The 27,617-nt window shown below is 37.6% G+C and overlaps 1 long non-coding RNA gene across 1 annotated transcript; it reads left to right on the top strand.

Annotated features, from left to right (window-relative positions):
• The first annotated feature begins 10,706 nt into the window (after nt 1-10,706).
• Nucleotides 10,707-26,338, top strand: LOC311432209. The gene is made up of 4 exons (XR_014689894.1): nt 10,707-10,776; nt 10,909-10,975; nt 24,843-24,891; nt 25,254-26,338. It is a non-coding gene; the product is annotated as an uncharacterized lncRNA (long non-coding RNA).
• Nucleotides 26,339-27,617: the final 1,279 nt, after the last annotated feature.

Here is a 27,617-nt window from a genome sequence, read left to right as displayed (position 1 = left end):
CAGAGCTATGTTTATTCCTAACCTCTTGTGTTTGATTGTCCATATCCACTTATTTATTTTTCCTGGTGGTAACTGAAACTATGGATATTCCTAACCTCTTGTGCTTTGCATACACACTTATACACACTTATTTCTTTTCCTGGTTTTAACTGAGGATTGAAATTCTACTCAATGTGAATAAAAATGTCAAAATTTGCCCCACTGCAAGTTTTCACTATTTGTTGAGCCTGGGATTGCATTCCTGGTTTTGGTGTAGCATCCACAGTCAGCAGTTCACATGTAGAGCCATAAAACCATACCCCCAGTTCTTAGTGCAGAAAAGAGATTAATTTTTAAGAGCTTAATTTTGCATGGCAGTAATAGTAGATAAGAGGGGTTAGTATGAGCTTTGCTGATACTATGAATAGAGGCCTCAATCAAAGGCCTAGGTAACATCAGTACATAACACTGAACATCATTACTGTCAGGCATCCTGAATCAGAAAAAAAAGGAGAAGATGCCATGAGCCATAAAAGTTGCATGACAATCAACTCAATGTAAAAATGGTTAAACCAAAACATTTTTGTTCTTGTTCCTTTGTTCTTGTTCTTCATCTTCTCCTCCTCTTCCCATTTTCTTTTCCTCCTCTCCTCTTCGTTTTTTTTCTTTTTTTTTTTTTCCACTGTGTTGAAATGAACCATACATCTAGTGGTATGGATCACCATAATGAAGATATAGAGAATGTTAAAAATGGGGAAACATTATGTGATGAACAATAACATGGAGGTTATTAACAAGTTTTACTGCTTCAAAACTCATGATTACTTTTGCTTTCCAGATTGTATGTTAAAGTGGTGATTATTTCATTACATTACAGCATTCAGTACAGGACAGTGTCTTTAGGAAAGTTATCTCACCACATGCCTGACATCTTACCTGTAGATGTTGTTGTAAATGTGTGACAGGAATGTTATCTCACTACATGCCTGACATCTTAGCTGTAGATGGTGTTGTAAATATGTGGCACTATCAGATACTTGAAACAGGTAGGCACCTGTTAAATTCTTTCATGGTGAAGATCCTGCTTTAAGTTGAAACAGCAAACCTGGTACTGTGTTTGGCTTTCATTGGTCCATGAACATATGAACATTCATTGCATGTTAAACGTGTTCTGACTACTTGCTTGTTAACTGGTTGAATATTTCATAATTGCTTTGGTTCTACCTGTTTCTGTGCAAGCTCCAGAGCATAAAGAGAGGAGGGAGATTTTAAAGAACATAATGTGAACTTCAACTTCTGAGGCTCAAATCTGAGCCTGGCTGGGTAATAGTACACTTTCTTGAATGTGAGTGTACAGCTGGACTTTTGAATAAGACAATAATAAAATGAAAGAATGCCAGTAATGTAAGTGCAAATGTATATTCAAAGTAAGTTATTTTTTAGGCTTCTATTGCTTATATAAGTAAAAATATTGTTTTTATATCATTTTACAGTGAGACATACTTTATCAAGTACGTTGTTTTTTTCCTTTACTCTTTTCATTTCTCCTTAGTGTGTTTTCACTGATTCACCACAAATAGAGAAAGATAGAAAGAATAGGATTATTCTGGCACGCAGGCTATGGCATCTGCTATTCTATGTGCTTTATGTCATTGACAAATGGTAAAAACTCTGTCTGGTAGTCTGCAGAGAAGCTCTGCAAAGGAATAACCTGCCACAAGCTAGTGAAGTCACTACTGATGACAATATGATTATTATCTAGAGACAATGTGAAATGCATGCAGTGGAAATTTCCCAGAGTGGAGAAAATGTCAGTGGAAATGTTGCATTTATAAATGTTATGATAAATATAGGATTTTATTATTTATCTTTTTATCATTTATTGCTAGCAGGGACATATCTGAACATTTCAAAAGCAGAAGGTTGGATGACTTTTTTCTTTGTTTCCACTGTTGATGTAACACATATTCACTAAAATGTATGTAAGCTGAATTAGTTCTTGAGAAAGGAAATCATGCAGCAAAAGAAGTCCTTCAGAGCCTTTTAACTCAACAGAACTGAAGCTACTAGTCTAATCTTTTGCTTTGTACTTTAAACGAGGATATAAAGGAAAAAGTAGTGAACCAACACTAGAAAAACAATCATATATAGTTGTATCACAGGTACTTTCAGTGGTTTACCCTTTGGAAGACTGATGCACCATGCCCCAAAGCTGGAGTGCACGGCCAGTCTATAGGTGGGCCATCATGGCCAACACTCAGCTGTCTTCTGTTGCTGTTGCAGACAGTGAAGCCACTGACTGCACACAATAGAAAGAACACGAGGGAAGGAGATGATAAGTTGGAAAGGGAAGAAGCAATAATAAAAAGATAGAGAAGGAGAAAAAGTCTTGGTTCCTTGGGCAATGTGTTCTTGCAGCCCAAAGACAGCTGTATCCTGGGCTGAACCAAAAGAAACATTGCTAGCAGGTCGAGGGAGGTGATTCTTCCTCTCTACTCTGCTCTTTTGAGACCTTGATTTGAGTACTGTATTCAGTTCTGGAGCCCCCAGCATAAGAAGGACTTAATCTGTTACATGGAGTCCAGAGGAGGGCTATGAAGATGACCGGAGAAAGCTGGAACACCTCTTCTGTGAAGACAGGCTAACAGAGTTGGGGTTGTTCAGCCTACAGAAGAGAAGGCTCCAGGGAGACCTTACAGCAGCCTTCCACTATCTAAAGGGGGCCTACACGGAAGCTGGTGAGGGACTCTGTCAGCGGGTGTAGTGACAAGACAAGGTCTAATGTGTTTAAACTAAAAAAAGGGTAGATTCCAAATAGATATTAGGAAGAAATTTTTTGCTATGTGATTGGTGATGCACAGGAACAGGTTGCCCAGAGAAGCAGTGGATGCCCCATCCCTGGAAGTCTTCAAGACCGGGTTGGATTGGGCTTTGAGCAGCCTGATCTGGTGGGAGGTGTCCCTGCCCATGGATGATCTTTGAGATAAGTTACAATGCAAAATTTTACATGATTCTATGATTCTTGCTCTTATGGTGAGCAGAGATGCAAAGCAGAACATCACCATGAGTCTAAAACAGATACTGCAGGAATGTAATTCCTTTTTGTGACAGCTTCAGGTTTTCACATATGCGTTTGTCCTTTCAAACACTTTTGGATAATAACATTTTGTAAATGCACTAAAGCTCTGGTTAAAAGGCCATTATTCTATCCTCATTTTTATTCCTCACCTTCCCCTCTCTTTTTAAAATGACTATACAAGCTAGTCAAAAACTCAGAGTTTAGAAAATTATACAGAAATCAGAAAACTCTTGAAAACCACTGAAATGAGGGGGATATACGTGTCATCAGAAAAAAAAAAAACAAAAAAAAGGAAAGAAAAATGTATCCAGTGTGTTGTGATTAGATGGAATATTTATATTGTTTATCTGCAATTTTTGTAAGGTCTCTAAACAAATGAAACCTTACATAACAGATATGTATTTCATGTCTCCAATCACAGAAACTGTAATTTTTTATAGTAATACTAGGATCCTATTTCAAATCTACAGTAAAGACATATCTGAAGAAAAAAAATCAACAAAAAAAAATCTGAACAATGAAAATATTTGGGAAAATGCAGTGAATGTTTATAAATAGAAGAAACAAAGATGTCGCAATATTAATTGCTCTATTTTAAAGAAAACATAACAACAACAAAAACAACAGCCAAAACACCCTCACACAACAAAAAATGTAAATAAATGTTTAAATGGCTACTATTTTAAATGAATGAACAATGGTGACTGACCTGTGTGAATGCAGAGGCTTACGAAGGGAATAAGGTTGTTCAAATGGTAGGTTATTACTACTATTTTGGGAGTTAGATAATTATTGCATTCAATTTTAGTTTTGTAATAATTCCTAATATTTTTAAGTATGGCCCAGAAATACTAAAGGTCTGAGAGTACATGGATTTTACTATATTGTATACTGTAAACAGCAGCTGAAACAGAGCTTATTTTTAGGTCATGTATTATTCTATTTGGATGCCTACTTTCCAGATCCTTTTTGATTTGATATTTTTCCCTCTACAACAGAAAGTCAGGGACATTGTGCATGCAGAGTAGTTCAGTGAATATGCCAAATCATATTATTATTAATCAGTATTGATATACTGTTAATTCCATTCACTAGACTTTGCTTTTGCATTAAGGCTGTCATTAACGAGAAATACTCATAAGGTCTAACAAAACTCTTAGGAAGCCCTACACACAAGGGACTAATTGTGCTACATGTTGGAGTACAGGGAAAATTCAGTCTGCTGGGAACTCAGTGCCAGCCTTTACTCTTTTTCACCTAAATGAAAAGATCACAGTGAAAGATACTACAGTGATACTCTGCCTTTATTCTGGACCGAAATTCTATTGAGGTGAATGTATATCCACTTTCCATGAACTCCAAACCTGGCTTAGGGCCAGCCTCTAACCTGATGGTTAGAGGAGCCTTCTGGAATATTGTAACAGGAGCTCCCCAAGGACATATTTGGTCAGTATTGAAAGCATAGTACTATGGTACAAAGCACAGGATGTCTAGTTGCCTTTTTCTGCTCTAGATTTTTTTTTTTTTCATTGTGCTGTTGGTATATGGTGAAAACGTGTACTAGACTCTACCCTCTCGAAAATGAAGCATTATTCTGGATCCCTCAGGAGTTTAAAAAGGAGTTATATGTCTTATGGTTCTGTCTCGACAGTTCTGAGCAAACATAAAAACAGAACAGTCTGTGCATGTGGAATTTTCACACCAGACAGGGAGCTCCAAATGAGATCAAGGGTTGGTAGCTACTGAACAAGGAATTTGTTATAAATTTTAGGTACACACTACGCCTTCTGTTTGGTGCATAAGTCTCAAATTTTGGCAGCCTGTTGGTTGACCCAAGAAGCAAATGTTCCTTGAAGGCAACAGGACATCTTTGAAATATTGCTGTCATCACTTATTCCAAATAAATGAAGGAAAACAGTTTCTCTGAGAAAAAGTTACATGCCCAAAGGAAGTAGTCTGTCCATTAAAGTGTTGCAGCTATTCTTAAAATGAAAAATATTTGCTCCAATATCAAACCCCAAAACCTGTTATGCTGCATTTAAAATTTTTGTCTTGTCCTTCATATATATCTCCCCAGAATAATAATTATCATCTTCCCATTCCTAAAAATTTGTGCTGTGCTGGAAACTGCTATGGTTCTCACAGTTCTTTACCAAACAAAACTGATCTGGTTTTCTTAATTTTCCTTCATAGATCACAGTTTCTATATTTATTTTATTTTATTTTATTTTATTTTATTTTATTTTATTTTACAGTCCACTTGTGAGTGATTTCAGTTAGATGTTAATTCCTTGGTTTGTATAATAGAATTTTAGAATATATTCTCAATATTAGAAAAGACTTACTAAAGTCAAAATATATCACAGTTGTGACTTCTTCCTTATCCATCTAATCAAAGAAGGATATTAGATTGATTTGACACTATTTGCTGTTGATAAATCCATGTTTTCTCTTTTTATCACCATCTTATTCTCTTGTGACTTATAAATGGATTTTCTTTCTTCTTCTTTTTGTTTTTTTTTTAATATATTGTCCCAAAAATTTTCAAGGAAGAACAGTCCAGGGACTGGTCTGCACCTTCCCATACAGAGATATTTCCCCTTTTTAAGTGTGACATTGTGATTGCCCTCTTTATATCCTCCGAGAATTCTACTATCCTTCATCAGCTCTGTAAGTGCTATGATTCAGAGATTACTATGGTCGCTCTGCTAAATATACTTAATTGAAATTCATCAGACTAAGCGAAATTGAAAATCTCTATCTTTTTGCACTGTCCTTTCCCATATTCAGGAAGACATGCCTATCTCCTTCAAAAATGTAATTTAATTAAGAATTAGATCATAGTTAACATTTATTTGAAGATTGAAAGAAGGTGTTAGGTACCTCTGCCTTCCTTGAGTCTCCTTTTTAATACTTCCTTTTACATGTCTAATATGTAGAGTCTGTAGCTTTTTTTCCTTGTTGTTTCTTATATCCTTTGTAAATTATAACTCAGTTTAGCCTTGCTGAGTTTAACCTCTGTATCTGAGTAATTCTTTTATATCCTTAAGAATGTGCCTTTGTTTCCATTTTGTGTGCGGTTCCTTTTTCAGATCACTAAATTGCTTCTAATGCAGTTAAAATGTCTTCTACTTGACTTTTTTGATGCTTCTGTTGTGTATTTGTCATGTTTCCAGTAATGACTTTTTTTTTTTTTTTTTTTTTTACCAGTTTATCAATACAAAATTCCTGATCAATAAATTTCTTCTCTTCATGTGTACTTTCTCAATGATGTTATTTTGCTACCCCTTTTCTTTCTCCTTTTTTTTTTCTTTGACCAGCAATGCCTCCAAAACCCAAATTATTTTCCATTTTATCCAGAATAAAATGAAGAGTCATTATTGTTCTAGTCATCCACCTTCCAAACAAAAGATTGTCTCCAACACATACAACAAGCTCCATTGTGCAACTGTTACTAAATACAGACATGAAAGTCATGACCCCAGTCATCCAGTCACCAATGGTCCACCTCTCTTGAGTTCTCTTTGCATTGTCTCTGAACAACTGTATTCAACAGCCTCTTGTTGAGTTAATAGTGGAGTTATTGCCACAACAATGTCATTTCCTCCTTTTTATCTCAACCAGACACATTACAACTTTTTCAGCTTTTTCATTGCAGGTATTTGTTCTGAAGTTCAGAAAGCACTTGTGATAAATAATACCTCTACCATTTCATCTCTCAGGTACTCCTCTTTCAAGGTGGTTTCCTTGTATACTTACTATATTCCACTATGATTTTGTGATATGAGTAATACAAATGAGTTAAACACCTTTGAGTTATTCCTATTTATTCCTTAGAACCTCGCTAGGTACCTAGAAGGTATTTCAAATATTCAGTTGGTTGCCATGCTATTCTTTTTTTTTTTTTTTTTTTTCTTCATATATATATATATATGCTTTTTTTTCACCTCACTTTCCATACCAAGGCTCATTTCCTATAAGAGAAGGAAGGCTCATTTCCTCTCTAAGAGCTCCTCTAACTCTTCCCTTTCACTTTCAGGATTTTGGAAGCTAAGCATGTGTATTCACTGTGATGCTATATTATTTGTACTGTAGGCTGCATCTCCATTCTCATTCCTGTCTGAGTGCCACAAACAGCTACACTTCAGATTTTCTGTGATTACTTCAGATGATATTAATATTGTCCCTGGATTAGTGGCAGAAAAGTAGAAACTATGTCAATGGACTTAGTCTATTTACCAGCCTGAGGTATGACGATAGACTTCTACAAGTCACGCTTTTTTTTTTTTTTTTTTTTTTTTAATTTAAAATGCTAGGAGAAAAATCAATCTTCTCTACCTACTTGCTTTTGAAAAAGCATTGAGCTGGATCTTTTTCTGATATGAAGGAAAAGAAAAACATCAGGAAAAATATTTGCAGTGATCTGGGTGAAGACTACATTTCTGTCTTTAAAAGTAGAGCCACTCTGTGTGGGTAAGCCAGAGTAGTGCTAGTTTGTTGTTAAAGTGAAGTTTGTTCAATGATGGTCTAGACAAATTTTATTTTTAGGAATTTCATCAGCCTGTGTTACAATATCTCTTGGGAAGCATGACAGTGAAATACAGAGCCCTTCATCTTAAGGTCATTGACTCAGACTTGCCCCTAGGTGAAAAAGAAAAAAACCCCTATGTGATGGCTTTTTGATGATATATGTGAAAAGAGACAATGGACAATGATCAAACAGAGAAGTGCCCACATTGCAAAACTACTGACAGAGTCAGCCCTGGCTGTGTCCTGCTGATGATGCTTCAGCAAAATGTCCAAGGACAAAATAAATATGGAGACTCCACTTACTGCAAATATCTTCTGGCAACTGCTGAAGGTCAGTGATTATGGACATATGTGTTCATCAGTATCTAGTAGTATCTGGTCTGAGCTCAGTGTCATCATACTGAGCTTCAACCTGTAATGTCTTTACAAAAGAAGCCATGTCAGGAGGACACACGTAGCAGAGGTCTCACCTGGGTTTTTTATGAGATATCTGAAGCTCCCCCACCCATTCTGAACTGAAAGGTAAAGTGGCATGCTGAAAGTGGTTCTGTAATTTGTTCTGGTAGAAACCTAATCCCGATGGGCTGTGCCCCCCCAAAAAAAAATAATAAAAAAATCTTGTAATGCAACCCGGTGTGATGAGAAGTAAAGTGGGATCCAGTATCATGGTTGAGGTCCAAGCATCAGAAATATAGAGCAGGACTCCAGGAGGTTCTAGCTTTGAGGGAGGGATCAAGCCTTAGAAGATATTTATGGACCTCCAGTGAATCTCATGAATTTTTGAGTTGTACTTGTGCAGTGTGCTTTGGTTGTCACTGTGGAGCACTCACAGCGTGCATGAACTGGGTTGATTACCTTTGTATAAAATTATATGGGAGATGCATCCCAGGAGTTCACCAGTAGCAAATTGGAAGTCAGTCTGTGAGAGCAGAACACAGCTAATTTCATGTAGAAAAAAAAAATTCAATATGAACCGATCAACTCAGTTAAACTCAACAACTATTTCACTTTATAAAGCCACTTCTGCTGTTCTGCACTGCTTGCTAATATATCTGTAGCTTAACTGGACTAAGGGCTGTAAACATGGCATGTGAGCAGCTATGCTCAAAAATTGTATGCAATATATGCTTAGAGATAATATGGAAAAAAATAACATTTTGGCTTGCATTTAGGTCAGAGGTTTTGATGCCTGTGTCATCTATGTCAAAGGAAAAGAAAGAATCCTAGCAGACTGAACACTTTGCACTTAGCAGTATATTCGTATCTTTAAATACAAAGTATAATTAGTCCAGTCTTGACTGATAACAGAGGTCTTGAAGTGACCTTGGAGACCAAGCATGAACAGATATAGTCAAAAATTCTTGTCTCTTCTGAAGTTAGTGGGCTGGATTTGACCATCAATGTATCACACAACATCATAAGCCGTCACACTGAATGCAATCATTTTATTTTGCTATGGAAAGCATTTCTACAAATCAGTGAGATTGAAATGTTAGTGGCATAGTGGCAGTTTTTTTTTTTTTTTTTTTAACTTGGCAAACATGGCTTTTTACATTTCTGCACTAGAGATATTTGCAAATCTGCTTAATTGTAGCAGACCTGTTAATTACTAAAATAATTCAAGGGTAAAATAAAAAACAAAAGACAAGACATAATGAACTTTAGATTTTTTCCTCTTCTGTAATCCTGTGACAGTCGTTTTTTATTCCATGTGAAGAAAATAATGTCAGGAGGATACTAATCATCAATTTGCTACAGCTGAAACCAGCACAGCTGGCAGATGAGTGTTTTAATGTATTTCTAGATTAAGCAAGGCAGTTTAAAGAAAACATCATGCAAAAATTCAATCTGCTATGGGTTTAAAATAAAGTCCTCATCTGTGCCATGGTAGAGTGAATAGCTACCTTATGTTTTATCATATTGCAGTGGATTATCTTTCTAATGAAGCTTGTATCCCCCTAAAGCATTCTTGGGACATTTTGTGTTCACATTGGTCTACAATAAAGCAATGAATGAGTGCAAGAGTGGATTTTCCTTTAGTAGGCTCTATCAGGAATCTTCTCCTAACAAATTAAACCACAAATGAGTGCAATTCATACATGCAAGGCAAACCAAAATGCTGTATATTAATTTAATTGTGCTATTTTATTCTCTTAAATTCGGATTCTTTGTGAATTTAGTAAGGGTTTTGGAAAGAGAAAGAATTAATATTTTGTTTCTTGTTTATATTTGTTTTAATCTCTCTCTCTCTCTCTCTTTTTATTTTTTTTATTTTTTTGGAAATAGTCAAATAATATCTCCATATAGTACAACTTTAGCTGAGCCAATCAACTTTAGCTGGACCAATAAAGTTGGAACCTAAGAGACTACAGAACAATATTCAACACTTCTTTAATGAACCTGGTTTTCCATCTTCAATTTTTTATTTTATAGTAAAAAAATCCTCTATCTTCATGAAGCCCAGAGCTGAGGGAGAACTAGATCTTAATTACCCCTGAGAATTATCCAGAATATAGGATCATTAAACAGCTGTAAGAAAATGCTTCCGAACTGTATAACATGTAAAGAACATGCAAACAGGTGCAGAGAGCATCTGTTTCTAGTCATTTGTACCTATTGTCAGAGGTTTGGAATGGATGAGACATTTATTCACACCCTGTTTCACAGAGGAGCACTTGGAGTATAAGCCTGGAGTCTGGAGCAGGAGCATTTTAGACAACTTTGCACTTCTCTTAGTTAATAAGGAGTCAGTAATGGCTCCACACTCTTCCATGAATTGGCCTGCTTTTTGGTTTACTCGGAGGCAAGTATGATTGTTTATATGAGTTTATCCCATAGAGTAATAGATCACACAAGCAGATAGTTGATTTTCTCTCTTCTGTGTTCAGCAAGGGTTTCTATCTCTTAAATGCAGTTCATCATGTCTCATTTTATTGTACTAAATAGTTTCTGAAGTAGTTCAAATAAGCTAAATATAATAGACATCACCATAGCCCTGGCTAACCTTTTTACAGGCTTGCGTTACTCTGGGGAGGAAGGGAAGGGCAGAGGGCATTCACCTTTCCCTTGGCAGCAATAAATTTCTGTAGCCTAAACAGCTGGCTAGTTTCTGTGCTCTCTCCCACCAGCTGATGTATTTAAACCCTGTTTCCTATATTTTTTTTCCTCCCTCATTCCTTGGCAAGAAGGTAGCATACTCCTTCTCTCCCTTGTTGGTGGCTGCTTCCCCCTCTCCTATCACATACTTTCAGAACCTTTTCATGGTCTCATGGTTACCTGTGGCCCTGCTAAATCATTTATGTTGAGCTTTCCTCTTGCAGCAGCCTCAGTGCAGAATCCTGTTCTTTGATGAGGGCAGTCTGGCGTTCCCTCTCCTCACCCCAAAAGGTATGTTATTGATCTTTTCAAGGGCTTACTCAAGCCTCATCCTACAAACTATATACTAAAATCTGCTCCTGATAATCTTTAATCTTCTCCTACATTTAAATATGTAGTTTTCAACCAATGACATCTAGTTGTCAAGACCGGATATGGCTCATGATATGGGTTTGGATGGATGCTTTTTGGGGACAAAATGTTAATTAAAATTGAATGTAATTCATATCCCATTAAATCCCAGTGGAAAATCCCCAGCTAAATTAGGTCACCCTGATCAGCCACTGTCTCTTTTTATCTCATTTTGTGTCTTCTCCTGCAAAAGATAATTGTTTAAAGGCAAAGAACCTAATAGTCATTGAAGTGTTGCCATCAGAATAACTAAAACTATACATGGTTAGATACTTCAGAGTAATCAGATACCCTTTTTTATCTTAGCTTTTCAACTTTTGTGCACTTCTTTCATGACATAAGCTGGGTGCTCCAAAGTTCCATAATTGTTGAAGGCACGAAGGTGTATATACAAGAAGAGATTGGGCCATTCATCAAATCTGCAGATTGCACGCATCTTCAAATTTAGACTAGTAAAATTCAGAGTTATACAGCATGTAGTGAAGTAAGTGCAAGGTCAGTGAATGCCAAATAATATATACTGAAGGGAAAAAGGACAACAGCTTATTGGCCTGCAGCAAGGAGTCAAAGACTGTCTGGATCTGATTAGCCCAAGTACACTGACCCCTTTCTTTTAGTGGACAGATCTGTACTTATTGACGGGTTAATTAACTGTGTTTTCTTTGGCACGGCTCTAGAGGAGTACTTCTGAAATGACAGTTGGACACCTTAAACTCCCTATTATTGTACCTGACCACAGTTCTTGTGAAGGTAGATGCATAACTTTGTAGACAGCCTAATGAGGATCAGTGCTCCAGTGATAAAAACAAACAAGGTACAAAGGCGAATAAGGAAGAATATAGAAATTAATATATGCTATTGCCCACACATGAACTACTGCACAAAGACTTGCCATACTACCTTAGGAATAATATTGTTAAATTAAAAAGCAATCAGGAAAAGGTTATAGTGCGATTAGGTGTTTGAAAATCTCTGTAATGACAATGCTGGAAAGATGGGGAGTGTCTATTTTAGGAAGACCAGTGCAAAGGCCAAGGAAAGAAAACTATACAAATAACAGTTTAGAGATGTTAGATAAAGAAATTTTGCTCTCACTACCTCATAAAAAAGAGCAAAAATATTTTTTCTAAAATACAGCAAGTTCAAAACTTGGAATAGAAGTACTTTTTCAGACCTTGTAGAATTACATTCTGGGACTTATAAGGTGTTTCCAACAGTTTTACAATAATAAGGAGCCTTACCTTATGGCTTTTCCTCGTGTACGCCATTTTTCTGCCTTCAGAATGGTACTTGGATTGATTTTTGTTAAATGAAAAAGCACACATTTGCAGAGGGTGAGGGGAGGGAATGGTCGGGGCCATACTGTATATGGTGGTTAATAAAGTTTCAGTGCATTTCAGTAACTGGGAGAAGCACAATGAGGGTTTTGCTCTGAAGCTCTGGCAGCTAGTCTCCAAAATGGGGAGCCGAAGCTGCAAACCCCTTAGGAGATGGGGGTAGGTAGGGAGATGGATTTATAGCAGAAGATGTAAAACAAGAAAGGGAACAGAAGCACAGAAAGCTTATTGGGGTGTGAAGGGTAGGGAAGCTCAAAGGAAGGGAAATGAGAAGCATGTTTGGACTGAATGTGCTGGTAACCTTGGTTTCAAGGAGAATGGAGGAAGAGTGTTGAATGGAACAGAAGACAGAGGAGTCTGTAGGTATTTGGGAAGATTTGCAGAGATCTGAGGTTGGCAGGAGGGGGAGTGGAGCTCTGGGTGTTGGAGCTCAGGCAGGAAGCACTGGAAACTATTGTGGAAGGAAGCACTGGAAGCTGTTGTGGGTAGCTCCTATCCCTGCAGGTCTGCTTTTTCTCCTCTTTGTCAGCAGAGACAAACTAGTGCACAGGCTGTTCCCTCCTGGGACTGCTATCACCTTCCTATCTCCAAGAACTTGTTCTTCCTTTCAGAATTAAAAGAAAAAAAAAACAAACAACAAACTAATTTAACAGATATAGGCATTTTGAATCCCCAGAATTATGAGGGTAAATGCTAAAAGAAAGCAGTAGAAGAAAGAGAGAACTTCAAGGGATAGGTTTTATGATGCCGTTTAACAATTTGGTGTTAAAAAGCCTCTTCTTTGCTATTGAGTTTATCTTTTCCGTGCCAGTCACTGTCTGCAGTTAAGGTAATGGTCTGTGTGACAGGTCTGGGTCAGTATAGACATTCTTAACAACATCTCGGTGCTAATTGAAAGCAAAAAGTGTGTTAGGTTCACCTGAAGAAAGGCTGATAAATATGTTATACCATTTGGGAGTGAATAAAGTCAGTTTACCTATATTTTATTTTGGCTGCAACAACTGTTCCCAACAAGATATGATTGAGTTTCCTTTGCTCATATCTCTGAGTAAGATTAGCCAAAATTTTCTCAGTGATACTGCAGAGCTGGAGAAGGAAGAGAAGCTGATTAGGGGCCTTATTTTTGGAGGTATTGAACAGTTGTGAATCATGTTGACTTCACCTGTAGCTGTGGTACTGTGTTCCTGGTAGTAGTAGCAAGGCCATGACTGCAGTGGCGTTTTCCATTCAAGTGAAGACACACTCCTCGAGGATATTACTTTCAAGTTGGAACATTTCCTAAAAGTTTAATCAATATTTATGGAAATACATTTTTATGAGTTATAAGGTCTATTTTTTTACATTGATTATTTCTTTCCAAAAAAGCAATTAAGTGATGCACGAAAGGAAGAGAAGTAACAATTAAAATTCAAAAGGTTTAAAGAATTTTTTGAATTATAAAGATCATTCACATTGTAAATGAAACCCAACTGACTCAGAAATCCTTTATTATATCTTTAATGAACTTTTAATGAACTTTTACTTTGTGTCTTGCTTTCCTTATGTAGGAATGGGAATGCTCTGGATCTCAAAGTATTATTTGTATAAAGTTTGGTCTATCCTGGAAATAGTTAATTTCTATTATAATTTACCGAGAATTCAGTATTTGCTGAAGATTTCTTAAAGTGAAGAAAAACAGAGCATTTAAGATAAACACATCAGTAGTCTGTGAGTGGGATTGCTAGATAAGGTCTGAGGTAAATAAAAAAGCAGCATCTTTTTTTTTTTTTTTTGAATAGAAAACTATTTTTGAGGTATTTAAATTCACTATTAAGAATTTTGTTTTTCAATGAAAAACTAACCTGTGAAAATGTTGATACTTTGAAGAAAACAAAATATAGTCAACAATATTTTTTGGACAAAGCCAACCATTTACACCCGTGTCAAAATATATCTTAGTGTCTGCACAGCCAGAATTCAAAGGCCACATGCAGCCCTTTTCCCTGCTAGCAGTGAATGTAATGATCAGTAGCTTTCAAATTAGTCTACAGATACTAAGGAATTTGCTGAGCCTGTCCTGGTTGTCAGCAGAAAAAAACCTCTGTTAATTAACAAGTTAGCCAGGGATAGGACTAGTGGTGGAGGAAGCCATTTATGAGAAAGGCAATTATGCAAAGTGCACTGTGAGACGGAGTCTCTCAAATCAGCTAAGCCTCTGGGAAATTAAATGGTGATGGCATTTCATGAAGTGCCACTGTTTTGGCTGTTCTTTTCATGTTTATAGCACCTGGGAGGCCTTCTCCTGGACCCTGGATCTCTGTGGTGCTAGGTGCTGTATGAGCCCAGAAGGGAGATGGCCTCGCTCCCAGGGAGCTTGTTGTATGATAAAACAGCCTGATGCTGCAGGGGGCACTGGGTCAGGTTCAGCTCCAAGTGCAGTTTGCAACTGCAGATTTCTGGCCTAAAGGAACAGAGAAACAGTCTCAGGATTGTTTAAACCTGACATACCCTCAGAATAAGAAAATAGATGACAGTCAAGAGAATAGAAGGAAGTGAAGAGACTATTCTGGTCACCTTGACAGACAGTTATCTCAGCCCACAGACAGCCAAAATACTTTCAGATCTTATTGTTTATGCCGTGAGTATCAGTTTTACATAGATTAAGCTGAATTACTAAATAGCAATAGCAAAACATCAGAATGCAGACTTTTTCCTAATGGTTTTCCTATGTACAGTCTTGGTGATGTTTATTTCTCTAGCATATATTGTGTTTAGGTTTAGTGACTAGTAAATCAGGAAGTGTAAGTTCTTATAAAATACAAGAAATAAATGAAAGTAATGTGTTATTTCACTGATTCATAGTTTGGTTGCTCTCATTTTTTCTTTAGCAGATTATAAAACAAATGTAATGTGAATGAAGGTAGGTACAAGAATAAGCATTAGTGAGGAGTAGAAAGCACCTTAGAGGAGATGAGTCTTAAAGCTCGTATATCTTTGCTATCAGCAGCAATGCATGATCAACATCTAGGAGCAGGCAGGAGTACAAATATTCTTGCTGTTTAGGTAAACAATTTTAAAAATACATATTGGCAATCTTCATGCTCAGCTAAAGATTAGTTGCTCATGTATTTAGTTTAACAGCAACCTTCACACTAACATCATCTTCTCCTACGCTAAATGCAGTGCTCTGAATGTCACAGATATGCAGTGCAGAATTCTGTAAAAATATAGAGCAGATTGAAATTTAATACAGCTCTGCATGGAATGATATCTTATTAAAAGGAGGATATTTATTTAACATCCTGCCAAGCAAACTAATAGGTTTATTCTTTTCTGCATGCATACAGCTTCTTTTGCCATTAGAGTTATGCATGAAGATAAAGCCTAAAACTGTATCGTTTCAGTCAATGGAAATTTCTTTATTGACTTAAGAGAGCATGTTACGTTCTCTAGCAGCACAGCAAAATAGTCTTGTAATTTTATCTAGGAAAGCTAGTTGCAGTCAATTTTGCTGTTGGGCCTGCTACATCTTTAATAAATACAGATTCATATTTTTCAGAAAAAAATATTCTGTTTTTTTCAGTTCATAAGTTAAAAAAACAGTACCTTTGTTAGCATTTTGAGATACAGAAAAGCGTGGATTCTTGCCTTTTAACTATGCTTGTTTGCTTTATAACACATTTCTCTGCCCTATTATCTGATGATAGACTGACTAAGCTGCTGACCAGTCATATCAATTGTAGTGAATGGTAATACTCCCTTTAGCTTCCATGACTCTAGAAAGAGAAAAGAAGCAACAGTTGGAGAACTCAAGAGGGGCAGAATTTTAAACGGTATAATTTTATAGATTATAAATTTATTTCTCCTGTTGTGTAATTCAAATGCCTAAAACACTTAAAAAAGACACCTAGAGTTGTTTTCTTTAGAGGCTTGCCTCTGCAGCCTTTAGCTGATTAGTACACTGCTGCCTGATCTTTCTGTAAAGGCAGTAGGTTGTTTTTAGTTCTTCAAAAATGTTATTTGATTGACTATGAATAATGAGGAGCAAATAATGATGATTTTCCAGACAGATGACAATCTAGTTATTCTGATGTTAAAAACACATTTCTTTTTTGCTTAAAGCAATTTTCTCCAGCTTATCCAAAAACAGTCAAAGGGCACAGTTCTTCACTTCATAGATCACCTTATATCACAAATTCTTCACAATTCCAATATATTTTAAGATTAAGTTTAAAAATAACTCCTGGAAACAAACAAACAAACAAAAACAAACAAACAAAAAACCCACAAAAGTTAGAATGTCTCATAAATATTATAATATTTTTCAAGATCTGCAAGAAAATTTTAGCATGGAACAGATACACGGCAATACTCAGATTAGCACAAAGATTCAAGACTGGTATATGAACCTGCTTTCTAGAAAGTCCAAGAATGCAAAACATACTAATAAATCCATTTGTTTCCTCATTCTCTCTTGTAGAGAGCTTCAGGGGTGGCTACACATATTTGACCATATTTCTTTTAATGACCCAAAGCTATTTTAAAAGTAGTTGTTTGTTCTTACTTTCAATCTAAAAATAGTCACTGAATCAGCAACAATTAGAGGAAAAATGTGAGAACAGTGGGGAGAAAAAGATCAAACCCAGAAAAAAAGCATCATTAAGAAGGATGGTAAGTGGTACGTGAACTGGATTAATGAAAATGTTCAAAATTAGTAATCACGTAGCATTGAGATCTCAGACTTTTTAGTGGCCAAGACATATATATATATGAGTCCAGTTAATAATTAAATTTATTCTTACTGGCAGTTCATTAAACACACCAGATGGCCAGTGAGTTCTGATGAGAGAACTGTAGTTTTCAAACCAGTGTTGAGTTTGTTTTCTTGTTTTCTAGTTTTTAATGAGTGAGTAGGTGCCGGTGTACCATAAAGGATAACCTTTTACCACAGTCTTCTTCCATTGTTTAAAAACATCTATTTCAATATGGTGAGCAGATAGGCACACGTGTTTGAGTGTTGGGCATTGCACTTAAGAATGGAGCATTTTAAGACTCTTCACTTAACCCCACCTGGACTTCAATCATGCAGTCACATTTGTGTGAATCAAGATTGTGTCTTGGCTAAGCAATATTGTATGTTTGAAATGGCCACATATGAATTCTAACCAAGTGAAGTGTTTTTGATACTGTTTTATTGGGTTTACGTGGCAAAGTTTTGGTAGTGGGAGGCTGGAGGGCTGGCCTCTGTGAGAAGACTCTAGAAGCTGCCCCATGCCAGATAAGGGCCAGTTTCAGCAGGCTCCGAAGGGACAGCTGCTGGCCAGAACTGAGCCATGAGTGATGCTTCTTGGGCCTCTGGGAGAGCAGATTTAAGCAATGGATAAAAAACAAACACAAACAAACAAAAAAACCACAACCATACAACAACAAAAAACAACAGCAGCAGCAGCAACAACAACAACAACAACAAAAAAACACACATGGTGATAGCAGCTGGTAGAGTGTGGAATGAGAAGCAACCCTGCAGTCTCCAAGGTCAGCGCAGCAGGAGGGCGGGAGACGTGCAGCATTAAGTTCCCCTGTGGCCTGTGGAGAGACCCCTGGTGGAGCAGGCTGTTGCCCTGCAGCCCATGGGTCCCACATGGAGCAGATCTCCATGCTGCAGCCCATGAAGGAGCCCCCGCTGGAGCAGGTAGATGTGGCCTGGAGGAGGCTGCAGCCCATGGAGAGCCCCCGCAGGAGCAGGCCCCAGGACAGAGCTGCAGCCCGTGGAGAGGAGCCCACGCAGGAGCAGGGGTCTGGGGGGAGCTGCCGTCCACCCGTGGGGGACCCGTGCTGGAGCAGTTTGCTCTTGAGGGATGGACCCTGTGGTATGTAGTCATGTTGGAGCAGTTCTTGAAGAGCTGCTGCCTGTGGGCAGCCCCTGCAGGATCAATCTGGGAAGGACGGCATCCCGTGGGAGGGACTCCACATGGAGCAGGGGCAGAGAGTGACCCTGAAAGAGCTGTGGAGATGAAACATTAGGGACTGACTGCAGCCCCCATTCCCTGTTCCCCTGTGCTGCTCAGAGGGAGGACGTAGAAGAGGGTGGATGGGAAGGGGGGAAGGTGGTTTTAGTTTTATTTTTTATTTTATTATTTTTGCTTTTCAGTGCTCTAGCTTGTTAGGTTAACAACTGAATGAGAGATATTGAATTTCTATTTTGAATTAAATTACCGTAAGTTGAGAAGTTCAAAGTGCTTTAGCCAAAGCATTATTCCAACCTCAACCATTCCATGATTCTGCAATTCTATACTGAATAATATATATATTTTTCCCCAAAGCAAGCTAACAATATTCATTTCAAAATATAGAGCTGTATAATTCCCTGAAATGTAAGATTGATTGTTATTTTGAAATGGTTAATAGCTTGTTTATTACCCAAAAGAGTAAAAGATGAGCAATTGTGATTTTATATTCATTGCAGATTAGAAAATCAAGTTTTCAGATTAGGTAGTGTGGTCTCAGTATCAGGCATTTTATAATCTAGCTACAAAATGCCTACTGATCATGACAACGTGTCAGTAAGTGTTGATTTACAGTTGACATTAAAATAAATGCATAGCCGGGTGGCCTGTAAAAGCTAAATGCCTTAAAATATAAATTAAACACGGTCACAAAGTGATGAGACAGCTAGATATGAAAAATGGATAGAATAAGGTTTGCTGATGAAAAACAAAAAGCTGACTGCAAAGAGCTGGAAAGAATTTCACAGTGCTGAATGAACAGGTGATGAATTGATGAAATGCAGTGCCGATAGACCCAAGATGTATATGAGGGACAACCAATCCTTATTTTACAGGCATAGTAATGATCTCTGAATGAGCTATCACTACGTAGGAAAAGAGATTTTTGGAAATCTAATACAAAAACTTCAGCTTAGTGTTTGATTGCAGATGAAGCAAACAGTTTCAGACATTGTTAGAAAAAGAACTGAAGGAAAGAAAAAGTAAACATGGTTATGTTAGAGTCTAAATCTGTATTCCAAACTGTGAACCCAGTGTGGTAGTAATTTCCCTAATACCAGAATTGTATGGTAGAAGCAGAAAAGGTACTGAGGAGGCAAGAAAAGCTGATCAGTGGTATGAAATATACTTCATCTGAGGAAATGACTGACTAGACCTCCCCCTACTAGGGCTGATGGGGAATGATGGTTAGAGCAGAGAAGAGAAATAAGCTATGAGGATTCATGGCCCCTCTTTCTCATGAAAGAATTAGGAGTTATTGAATGGAATGATCAGGTCTCAGTTTCAAAGCAGACAAAAGACAGTAACTATTCATGCCAGACTCAGTCAACTGAGGGGTGGTTGGCCATACCTTAAAAATAAATATTAGAAGCTTTCACATCTCTAAGAAGCAAATGAACAAACTCATAGTTAAGTCAGTCCAGGACTATTATTAAGAAGAAAATATCACTTCTGTCTCAGGAAGTCTACAGATCACTGTGAATTTTACAGAGGAGTCATTTCGATATCCTCTCCTGGGCCTTCAGAAAAGACACTTTCTTAGGGAGTCAGCCATGGTTCCACAGAATTTTTCTGTGGGTAATTCTTGCCCATGTTGAACTATTCCCTTTTTATGGCCAAGTAAGAAAGATTATTAATAATGTTGATCTGTACCCCTTTGTTCTTTGATGGTAGGCAAGTACATTTGTTTTAGTAGTGGAAGAATGGTATCTTTTGCTTGATCTGTATTGAAATACAACTGTGATGTTAATTTCAGACAGGCTGTGCAAAGATGAGATCTGCAACACAGCAAGAGTGGAACTGAGCCTAGGTATTCTGGCAGTCCTTCTCAGATATTTCTTGTAAAAAATGCTTTGTAGTTCCTAAAGCTGCCTTGGAAACCAAAATTCAACTAGTTTTTTTTCTCTCTGTTTGCTGGGACTAAATGCTGGGACTACCCTTTTAGTCTGATGTTTATAGCAACCAATGGCACACCCTGAGTAATTTCATAACCATTTGTAGTTTCCTTGGGTTACAGAGTAGAATCTGACTGATTTTATAATTTCATCTTTGGTGTTCTGCAGCCAATTTAAGGCAACCGAATTTCTGTGATCCTAAAGGATCACAAACCGCTTCCAAACTGGAAACAGAATGTAATCACTTATTGTATGTGCTCATTCATTGGAAAATCTGCAGAATCCCCATGCCCTTCAATTAATCAATAACATTGATTTTATTCTAGGAAATGGTCCTAGTTATGATCACTTGCTAAAATGTGGTAGAAGAAAAAAATGTAACAGGAGAAGTCTTTCTCTGTGTGGTTATCATTGAAACAGGCTGCTGACAAAAAACACAGGAAAGGAATATCATGAAGTCTTAGATTGAGTTAGACCAACAGTAAAAAATTCAAAGCATCAAAATTAAATAAGCTGAGTCAAATAAATCATACTTGTCTTTCAGTTATATATAATTAAGGTAAAGATTTTTTATGAGCTGAAAATCCACAGGAAAGATGTTTCTGTGAAGTAGCTCAAGAGTTAAGCAAAATAAATTCATTAACATCTGTATTTTCTGTCTAAAACTTAAAAAAGAAATACTGTATCATATCTGAATATTTGTTTTAGAAATGTTGAGTATTCACTTAAGAAAATTAAGTATTTTTTCTGATGTCCTGGAGGTATTAGAGGAGTTTTATAATTGAATAAATAAATAAATTATTAATGATAATGTGGAGATTACAGAGTTTAAATAATGCCAGCTATCAGCTGTACATTTTCTGCATTACTTTTCCAGGTGCTATTTATTTATTTATTTTTAATGTAAATAAAATGCATATTTTCCAAGTTTGATTAGCGCAATATGGTCTCTTCAGCAAATACCCACATCCTTTTGGGTAAAAAAGAAAAAAGGACTAGAATAATGCTCAAAGTTATCTTGCTGGTTATGAACAAGCTGTTTGTCATAAAATCATATGTGTGGAGATGATTTCTGGAAGTCATCTAGACCTGTTTCTGACAGGAGATTGTAGTAATTCCAACACTTGGCTAGATCAGTAGTGTCTTAGCTGAATCTTGAAAACCTCCAACACTTCTGTGAGAAGAGATTTGTCTCTAAGAGATGTGCCCTACTCCTGCAACACCATCCTTACAGTATTCCCAACCTGCAGTTTGTTACCATTGCCTCTTGACATATTTTCTGGCACTATGAAGAAGAAGTTGTCTCCCTCATCTTTGTAACTTTGGGCTATTGAAGTTGATATAGCAGTTGTAGGCTATTAGATTGATATTAGCTTATCTTCTTTATCAGACTGAAGCTGAGCTCTTTCAGCTCCTCTTGCATACAGAAGATCTCTGAATTTCCTGACTGATTTGACAACTCCCCCTGGATCTTTTCCTATTTCTCCATATCTCTCTTAGAAGGAGAGATCCACAACTGAGCACATTATTCTAGCTGTGATCTCACCAGCTCCAAGAAGTGCCAGATATAATGTCTCTTGATTTGGTGGCCACATTTTTCTTAACGTAGCTGAGGATTTTGTTTTATTTTGTGAAGAGCATTGCATGTACACTAGACCATTTAGCAGGGCTGTTACTTCTTCTCATATTGGTGCATGGCATCTTTCCTCCCAAAGTGCAGAACTTTGCACCTCCTTGGCTAAAATTAAATGCATCTGCCTCACATATGCTAGAGTTGACTGTGTCCTGTTGACTGACTGTGTCTGTTCAAGATTTTCTCACTTAATGCTCAGTGTGTAGCTTTCTCATGTACGGTCAAGAGGAGTAGCAGAAAACACCTGCTTTAAAAGGGATGAAAAGGATTGGAGGTATGGTATCATCCAGCTAGGTCCTTGCACCACAGTGCAGTTACATAAAACATGTAAAGATCAGATTAGTCACAGCCTGAAATTCCAGTGTCTGGAACTGTTGCATAGCCTATATCTTTGCAAACCTATATATATGGAAAATATAAAATAATTTCTAGCCCTGGTGTGCCAAAGCAATTTTGTGCCCTCCTTCCCTCGATTATGAGTCCATCCCACTTCAAACCTCAGGGGGTCCTGAGTTTCTGACCTCACTGAGAACTGATCTTCCCAGACCTCAGACCTGTGCTGTCTTTTTGTCGTCTTGGAAGAACATCTGGATGTCCTTTTCAGGGCAAGATAGATGAGGTAGACAGATATGTAAATTCCACAATGAAGAGGATAAGGGTTAAAATATCAACCTTGTTGATATAACATGTATACCACTGGACCCAACTGTTTTTCAAAATTAGTATATGTTTCTGGTATTGTGAATATTTAAGTTACATCAAGGCAAAAGCCCTGCCTTGAGGAATTTATGTACTTAAAATCACAAACCAAAATGAAGATAAATTCTTAGAACTTTTTTTCCCCTATTATTTGTTGAGTTTATGCAACTGGACAGTATCACAAAGTATTTAAATTAAAAAAAAAATATATATGCTTATAACTAACAATTAGTATTTGAACCATATAATAAAACTGTGAAGGTGTTTTTAGCATGGTTTCAAGTTACTGAGAAAATGCCTCATTGTTTGAGACTTTTGCAGGATCTTTAATATAAAGATCTGCTTTAAAGGAAAATATTGAAAACTTAGTCTATAGTTCACGTGTTACATGGTTTTCTGAAGTTATACCCTGAGAAATCATTTGACCTGTGCAGAAATGCTTTAGTCAGAATATGCCCCTACTATAAAATATCCCAGACCTTAAATCCGATGCTGGCTGAGAGACTGCTATAAAAACTATTTCAAATTGTTTTCAGATTGGAATGTTATCTGAGAACATCCACATGCTAAGATGCAAGATAAGCTCTGCTGTTTGCTTGTCTTTCACAGTTGTTGAGGAATAAGCTGTATTGATTGTTGGTTCACTCTTTTACTAGTAATCTGACAATCTTGTTATAAACCTTCAGTATTTGTAATGCTTTTCCAAGTGATGGCTGTTTTGACTTCTTTTTCTGGTATGCCTTTTCAAAAGGTTGTAAGAATATATCTGGAAGAGCTGAGCAGTTTCTCATGCCCATCCAGATCCAATTTTTCTTACATGCATAATCTTGTGCCTTCCCATGAGGCTTTACCTCCTTTATCTTTGGCTGAGGCTGCAGATGTAGCTTTCCACTCCTTTTTGCCCTTCCATTCTGTAATCATTCTGGATCATGACATTACAACCTGTTGGCTTTATGCAGTAACTGAGCATGAAAAACTTGAGCAGGGAAAAAGATACTCACTCTAACCTTATAATACAATTGTTAAAGAGACACCAAATGAAATTAGTAAGTAGGTATGGAAAACCAGAATGAAGGCCTTTTTAAAGGAAGTGTATCCTTAATGTTTTTTCCTAAGAAAAAGGTAAAAAGGTAAGAAAAGCTCAAGCAAGTTAAGAGACCAATTCACTCAAAACATAATTTATCAGATGGTATTAAATACAAAGATGTCTGTTGTGATTCCCTCAGTCACAGAGCACTGGCATCTGTGGGGGCACAAGGGCAATGTCTCTATGGCTTGGTCCTATATTCTTCACCTCTGATAATGGACACTGAGAGACAGGACAGGTTCTTATTCTCCAGACCTGTCTTCACAGAATCACAGAATCACAGAATTTTCTAGGTTGGAAGAGACCTCAAGGTCATCGAGTCCAACCTCCAACCTAACGCTAACAGCCCTCCACTAAACCATATCCCTAAGCTCTACATCTAAGCGTCTTTTGAAGACTTCCAGGGATGGTGACTCCACCACTTCCCTGGGCAGCCTGTTCCAATGCCTCACAACCCTTTCTGTAAAGAAGTTCTTCCTAACATCTAACCTAAAACTCCCCTGGCTCAACTTAAGCCCATTCCCCCTTGTCCTGTCACCAGGCACGTGGGAGAACAGGCCAACCCCCACCTCGCTACAGCCTCCCTTGAGGTACCTAAAAAGAGCGATAAGGTCACCCCTGAGCCTCCTCTTCTCCAGGCTGAACAAGCCCAGCTCCCTCAGCCGCTCCTCGTAGGACTTGTTCTCCAGGCCCCTCACCAGCTTCGTCGCCCTTCTCTGGACCCGCTCAAGCACCTCGATGTCCTTCTTGTAGCGAGGGGCCCAAAACTGAACACAGTACTCGAGGTGCGGCCTCACCAGAGCTGAGTACAGGGGGACGATCACCTCCCTAGCCCTGCTGGTCACGCTGTTCCTAATACAAGCCAGGATGCCGTTGGCCTTCTTGGCCACCTGAGCACACTGCTGGCTCATATTCAGCCGACTGTCCACCATCACTCCCAGGTCCTTCTCTGCCTGGCAGCTTTCCAACCATTCCTCTCCCAGCCTGTAGCTCTGCTTGGGGTTATTGCGCCCCAGGTGCAGGACCCGGCACTTGGCCTTGTTAAACTTCATGCAGTTGACCTCAGCCCATCGGTCCAGCCTATCCAGATCCTCTTATTTCTGTTCTTACAGGACAGGTCACTGATGCTGTCTCCAGAAAAAAACAAAAAACAAAAAACAGGTAAGACTTGGATGGGTTGTAGAATTAAGGATGCAACATTAATATTCTAAATTCTGTATTTTGGCATTTCGTATTTTTTTCTTTAAAATTACAAAACACAGGGAACAATGAGGCAGTTCTTAGTACTGCTTGCTTCTTCAGAGGCTGATAGCACAGAAAGTATAAGAGGATCAGAGAATGACATTAATAGGAATCACAGTAATTACTCTTTTTAAAGCTGTCACATAGACCTTGGGCACGAGAGGAATTAAACATAAAAAAAAAGAAATATCAAGCTATCTATGAATTAATATTAAACTGGAGAAATGTGAAGAGTCTCATTACCATTCCTAATCACCACATTATTTCTTCTACATTTGCAGATGGAGCCTAGCAAGGGCTGCAGAGTCCAGCTGTTCTACAGCTGTGAATCTCCCAGAATTCATCTCCCATGGTAATAGCCTAATCCCCAGAATTGAGTAATGCCATTCCTACATGACTGTTGGCTGGAACATGTGCCTGACCATGTGAAGATTAGTCTGAATTGCAATAGAATATATAACTAATAGAACTGACAAAAAAAATATTCAAATATACTGAAATAATTTAGATAATTTTAGATGCACTGTAAGCCTTTAGGAAGTACTATGTATCTATTTCTACTATACTGTCTGCAGCTACCTCTAGCCCTAAAACTTATCATAGTTCTGTGAGACTGAAGACAATAATCCAATGTGTTACTATATATGAACTTGTGATATAGATGACTTTGATTTGTTATAAATTGTTAGGATTTCATCTGATTGATGTTGGCTCTTTGAGAGACAGTTAAATTATGGATTTACCAGGTAAAAGTATGGACTTTGCATAACCACGACAAAAAAAAACACCAGAACATTGCTAATTAAGAAGTTTATAGGAGTGAGAAGAACAGAGAAAGTTACTTTGGTAATGTATTCTTTAGGGCAGGTGATTTGGTTTGTGCAGGAAAGGAATGATTGTTGCCCCCAATTGCGAGATGCTCTAATTCCCAGTGACAAAGGAATGTACTTTCAAAAGTTTTGAACTTGAAAACGGAGTTCAGAATCTATTAAGGAAATACACACATAAAGACAATCAATCCCAAGCAAACCATGCTTCATTTAATATTAAGTTATAAACAGTTCTTTAGACCACATAATACACATTTATTATTATATTTTGTGGTATCACAGTTCTTTATGTTTTTCCGTGTTTATGAACTTTCCTAAATAGTCAAATACAGAAGCACACTGTTTTGTTTCTTGTTTTTCATCTGTGCTTTAGCCAATGACTGTTTCTTTCCAGATTCATGATGGTCACAGATGTTCTTTTACCTATCTATCCAAGTGTGAAAATATTGGTATATGGGTAGTTTTGGATCTCTTTTTTTTCCCAGAACAATTACTGAAATTATTTATATACCTTAATGATTAAACATTGTCCTATTTCTGTGTTTTCGCAGTGTCTGCTTTCTACAGGAGCCCAGTTTTGAAGTTGATGGGATAGAGCTTAATTAAGAGCTTCTAATACTCATTGTGAATATATGGGGCTGAACAGGCAGTCTTCCACAACTTTTAATTTTTTATGTGTGAAATTCCTATTAACAATGAAGCATCTGTTCTCTTAAAGGGAACCATTTTTCACACATGTTGGCATTGGGAGCTCTTATGATCAATTTAAAGTGCAGGTGTAAGTGTTCTGTCTGTTTCAGGTGCCTTAATGACACTTTGCAAATCTGCTGTTTTTCTTTATGTAAATTATTTAATCTACACAGATATGTTGGTTTAGTTGTGGAATAATCAGTGTCTCTAAAACTAAGCGAGCACCTCCAAGTTTGGCACAAAACACTAGTCATATATTTCACTTATTCCCTGCTACAGTTACAAATGGTAAACGGCAGGCCTTTTAAGAAATTCCCCTGTGGTGCAGCTAGCAGGAGATTTCTCGATTGTATAATAATCAGATCTGACCAGATGGTGATGAGGCTGGATACTAAATGCTTTTTGAGCTCTCCTGCTAGGTTTTCTCATTTAAAAGTGGAGAGATCTCGCTTTAAGGCCTACATGATTTCAAAGACACCTTGCTATGAGGCATACAGAAATGCTTATTCTGTCATATGCAACAGCACTTCACATTTTCAAGCAACGTAAAGAAGGATCATGACTTATTTAGAAAGTCAGTGTGTTTCTCACAGAAAGTACCAGCCTGATAGCTCTGAAGAAGAAAACTTAGTCAGGGAACACACAAGAGGTTAGATAAGGGAGTAGATATTGAGGTATTTTATTTACTTATCTTCATCTTTGTCCAGCTGCAAAGTGCCACAACTTGGAATTAAAATACTATAGGTGAAGAAAGGAGGCTTTCTGTGGGGTTCAGCTTGCAAATGGAGGGCCTACACTGAGGTGTTCTATGAAGGTATCTACATGTGAAGCAAGTGTCTTTGCTCCTGCTGTACTCACTACAGATGAAATCAGTACATTCAGTGGAGTCCCCAGGGCTCTTAATCTCATGAGCTATGTGGTCAGGCATCTCTGCTGACTGTATCAACTAAATCTCCATCAGCTGGGATGGGAGCTTAAATACCTGGCACACACTGCAAATAGCTTTTTCTGGAAACCTAAATGCAGGTTCAATCACTGAACTGCCTCTCACTCATCATTCTTGTTCAGTCCTCACAGGCAAAAGCTAGGAACCGGTCCGACCTCGTACAAAAGTGTCTTGCAAAC

This window comes from Aythya ferina (assembly GCF_964211825.1).
Source record: "Aythya ferina genome assembly, chromosome: 2".
NCBI lineage: Eukaryota > Metazoa > Chordata > Aves > Anseriformes > Anatidae > Aythya > Aythya ferina.
This window is presented reverse-complemented; position numbering and strand designations above follow the sequence as displayed.